General features: G+C 53.9%; 1 non-coding gene across 1 annotated transcript in view; it reads left to right on the forward strand.

Annotated features, from left to right (window-relative positions):
* Positions 1–3,964: 3,964 nt before the first annotated feature.
* LOC124741645 overlaps positions 3,965–5,000 on the forward strand; it is a 1,909-nt gene continuing 873 nt past the window's right edge. Inside the window, exon 1 of the ribosomal RNA XR_007009996.1 lies at positions 3,965–5,000. This exon is cut by the window's right edge and continues 873 nt beyond it. This is a non-coding gene — a ribosomal RNA (small subunit ribosomal RNA).

A 5,000-nucleotide genomic window follows, 5' to 3' on the forward strand; every position in this document is an offset into this window, starting at 1 on the left:
AGGTCCATGCGGAAAATAGAATATCCCACCCTTTCGACATCCACCATTGCGCAGATAAGGCACCAACACCCACACATGTCCTATACAACGGTGCACCCAACATCACAATAGTACCTCCTGTCACAGCGCACAAACAATGACATGAGTCAAAGACACAGGTCTGACACAAGCATAGAATTGGAGCGCCGCCTCTAATAAGCCAAAGGTGCATCCTGACGTGACAAATCTCATCATGTCACAAGCATTCACTTACTATAATCACTATCAACGAACCTGCCGCCCCGCCCCCCCCCCCCCCCCCCCACACCTTTCCTTACAACAACGTGTAACCTAACCTAACCCATGTTGTACCTTAACCTAACCCATGTTGTACCTTAACCTAACCCATGTTGTGCCTTAACCTAACCCATGTTGTGCCTTAACCTAACCCATGTTGTCCCCTAACCTAACCCAAGTTGTCCCCTAACCTAACCCATGTTGTCCCTTAACCTAACCCATGTTGTGCCTTAACCTAACCCATGTTGTGCCTTAACCTAACCCATGTTGTCCCCTAACCTAACCCATGTTGTCCCCTAACCTAACCCATGTTGTGCCTTAACCTAACCCATGTTGTCCCCTAACCTAACCCATGTTGTGCCTTAACCTAACCCATGTTGTCCCCTAACCTAACCCATGTTGTCCCCTAACCTAACCCATGTTGTCCCCTAACCTAACCCATGTTGTGCCTTAACCTAACCCATGTTGTGCCTTAACCTAACCCATGTTGTCCCCTAACCTAACCCAAGTTGTCCCCTAACCTAACCCATGTTGTCCCCTAACCTAACCCATGTTGTGCCTTAACCTAACCCATGTTGTGCCTTAACCTAACCCATGTTGTGCCTTAACCTAACCCATGTTGTCCCCTAACCTAACCCATGTTGTCCCCTAACCTAACCCATGTTGTGCCTTAACCTAACCCATGTTGTCCCCTAACCTAACCCATGTTGTGCCTTAACCTAACCCATGTTGTCCCCTAACCTAACCCATGTTGTCCCCTAACCTAACCCATGTTGTCCCCTAACCTAACCCATGTTGTGCCTTAACCTAACCCATGTTGTGCCTTAACCTAACCCATGTTGTCCCCTAACCTAACCCATGTTGTCCCCTAACCTAACCCATGTTGTCCCCTAACCTAACCCATGTTGTCCCCTAACCTAACCCATGTTGTCCCCTAACCTAACCCATGTTGTCCCCTAACCTAACCCATGTTGTCCCCTAACCTAACCCATGTTGTCCCCTAACCTAACCCATGTTGTCCCCTAACCTAACCCATGTTGTCCCCTAACCTAACCCATGTTGTGCCCTAACCTAACCCATGTTGTGCCCTAACCTAACCCATGTTGTGCCCTAACCTAACCCATGTTGTGCCTTAACCTAACCCATGTTGTCCCCTAACCTAACCCATGTTGTCCCCTAACCTAACCCATGTTGTCCCCTAACCTAACCCATGTTGTCCCCTAACCTAACCCATGTTGTGCCTTAACCTAACCCATGTTGTCCCCTAACCTAACCCATGTTGTCCCCTAACCTAACCCATGTTGTCCCCTAACCTAACCCATGTTGTCCCCTAACCTAACCCATGTTGTCCCCTAACCTAACCCATGTTGTCCCCTAACCTAACCCATGTTGTCCCCTAACCTAACCCATGTTGTGCCCTAACCTAACCCATGTTGTCCCCTAACCTAACCCATGTTGTGCCTTAACCTAACCCATGTTGTGCCTTAACCTAACCCATGTTGTCCCCTAACCTAACCCATGTTGTCCCCTAACCTAACCCATGTTGTGCCTTAACCTAACCCATGTTGTGCCGTAACCTAACCCATGTTGTGCCTTAACCTAACCCATGTTGTGCCTTAACCTAACCCATGTTGTGCCTTAACCTAACCCATGTTGTGCCTTAACCTAACCCATGTTGTGCCTTAACCTAACCCACGTTGTCCCCTAACGTAACCCACGTTGTCCCCTAACGTAACCCACGTTGTCCCCTAACGTAACCCACGTTGTCCCCTAACGTAACCCACGTTGTCCCCTAACGTAACCCACGTTGTCCCCTAACGTAACCCACGTTGTCCCCTAACGTAACCCACGTTGTCGCCTATCGTAACCCACGTTGTCGCCTAAACCTGCTCTGTAATTGTTATACGACTCGTTCAATTAGTGTAGTGTTGCCCACCCGCAACCCTCGCAATATAGTTCGCTACTCGCACTGCCCGCTCCCCTGTGTATCGCTTCATGTTAAACACCTTGCAAGTCTTGCTGACTTTCCACATGCTCCTGCTGTACACTGTAATGTGGATGGCAGCAGGGCGTACATGCCGCCCCCCCCCCCCCCCCACCTCTCCCCACGTCCCCACCTTGCCCCCTGCCTTCGCAAGGTGGTTGGTGACAAGTTTGCATGTTCAATGCCCTTCGCATGCGACGTACGCAGGCTACGTTGTGGTGCGGCCTGTGTCAACTGTCCGCTGATGTCGTACGCGTGAACCACAATCTGTACTGCACATTCGTCCTTATGTACTGAATGATACATCGTGGCACATGTGTGACCGTACAACGACTGCGCCCAAAAACGGCGGACCATACAGTGCAAATATTGTGCACGCAGCTACGTGTCGTCTCCCTATGAGAGCTGGATTGCAGTGTGGTACGCCATAGAGACGTGTGGGAGGAACGGACGCCGTGGATGGCGATCAGCATGAGCTGTCTGTTGATGTATTCGGACCTAGTCGTCTCTCCTCACACACCGTGATGGCATGGTGCAGCGCGTTCCATATCTGCGACATGCTACAGAAGCCGGTTGACAGTCGTTCGAGCAATGGACATCGCATACGTACGGGGGCCACCTTCCACGTATTGTCTAGGCGTGCACATTTTGTTGCGTGTATGTGGGCAGACGTAGTGTGGCGTGACACCTGACACAGGCATGCAATAATGGTTGAAGTTGCAAATGGCGATGGACGCCTACGTTTTCTGGTGAAGTTACGCAAATGAAGAAATGGTAACCCGTTGTGGTGCGGTTGTTCTCGCTAGGGGTGAATCGGTGATGGCGACGATAGGTTGAGGTACTAACCGGTTGTTCCAGCGATACCCACCATGCCGACGAAACTGAACGGCATCTGGGTGTGAAGCGATACGCGGCGGTGGCTGGGTGGGACCGTCCCCGGCCGGTGAGGGGGCGCCTCCCGGCGTGCTGGCCGCGCGGTGCGTGGGCGCACGCGCTACAGCCGGCTGGTGGGGGCGGCCAGTGGCAGGCGCGCCGGCCGACGGACGCGGCAGGCGTCGCAGCTGCGCGCCGGCGCACCCTGCGCGCGGCGCCGTGCGGCCAAAGTAGGTCCTCGCGGGCCCGGTGCGAAGCGCGGTGGACATCTGCAGTGTGCTGGTCCGATTGAGGACTGTGTGCGTTGAGGATGCGCCGCCGCCCGGCGCTCGGCGCCGCGACGCCGTCTGCTGCTCGGTCGCCCCAGCGGTTCTCGCTGGTGGTTTGTATCGCAGCTGTGCGGATGTGTTGGCGTGTGCGCTGTGCTGGGAGAGTTCGCTTCGGCACCCAAGTGGGGCTTTTGTCCTTCTGTGGCGCTGGCGTTGGAGCTGCCGGTCACCGTAGGTGGCGCGTGTTGTCTCCCGCCGGCAATGCCACGACAGCACGCTCCCGGGCCTCTGTCGGCAGCGGCAAGCTCAGTTGGGAGCACGGGTGGTCGCACCGAAAGCGTCTACTCGCCTAACTCCGGGCGATTGCGCCTCTCTCGAACCCGACCAAGTACTTGGGACGGCGCTGCGCGCCGCCGGGACCTGAGAGGGTTTCGAGGTGTATTGTGCAGGGGAGCTCAGCCTCCTCCTGTTTGCAGAATGATTGAGCGGACGCTTGCGTGTTCGCGCGGGCCCCCGGGACACACTCCCGGGCGGCCGGCTGCTCAGCTCTAGTTGACGCAGCTCCCTGGTTGATCCTGCCAGTAGTCATATGCTTGTCTCAAAGATTAAGCCATGCATGTCTCAGTACAAGCCGCATTAAGGTGAAACCGCGAATGGCTCATTAAATCAGTTATGGTTCCTTAGATCGTACCCACGTTACTTGGATAACTGTGGTAATTCTAGAGCTAATACATGCAAACAGAGTCCCGACCAGAGATGGAAGGGACGCTTTTATTAGATCAAAACCAATCGGTCGGCTCGTCCGGTCCGTTTGCCTTGGTGACTCTGAATAACTTTGGGCTGATCGCACGGTCCTCGTACCGGCGACGCATCTTTCAAATGTCTGCCTTATCAACTGTCGATGGTAGGTTCTGCGCCTACCATGGTTGTAACGGGTAACGGGGAATCAGGGTTCGATTCCGGAGAGGGAGCCTGAGAAACGGCTACCACATCCAAGGAAGGCAGCAGGCGCGCAAATTACCCACTCCCGGCACGGGGAGGTAGTGACGAAAAATAACGATACGGGACTCATCCGAGGCCCCGTAATCGGAATGAGTACACTTTAAATCCTTTAACGAGTATCTATTGGAGGGCAAGTCTGGTGCCAGCAGCCGCGGTAATTCCAGCTCCAATAGCGTATATTAAAGTTGTTGCGGTTAAAAAGCTCGTAGTTGGATTTGTGTCCCACGCTGTTGGTTCACCGCCCGTCGGTGTTTAACTGGCATGTATCGTGGGACGTCCTGCCGGTGGGGCGAGCCGAAGGCGTGCGACCGCCCCGTGCGTGCTCGTGCGTCCCGAGGCGGACCCCGTTGAAATCCTACCAGGGTGCTCTTTATTGAGTGTCTCGGTGGGCCGGCACGTTTACTTTGAACAAATTAGAGTGCTTAAAGCAGGCAAGCCCGCCTGAATACTGTGTGCATGGAATAATGGAATAGGACCTCGGTTCTATTTTGTTGGTTTTCGGAACCCGAGGTAATGATTAATAGGGACAGGCGGGGGCATTCGTATTGCGACGTTAGAGGTGAAATTCTTGGATCGTCGCAAGACGAACAGAAGCG

Source organism: Schistocerca piceifrons, unplaced genomic scaffold (assembly GCF_021461385.2).
Source record: "Schistocerca piceifrons isolate TAMUIC-IGC-003096 unplaced genomic scaffold, iqSchPice1.1 HiC_scaffold_1974, whole genome shotgun sequence".
Taxonomy (NCBI): domain Eukaryota; kingdom Metazoa; phylum Arthropoda; class Insecta; order Orthoptera; family Acrididae; genus Schistocerca; species Schistocerca piceifrons.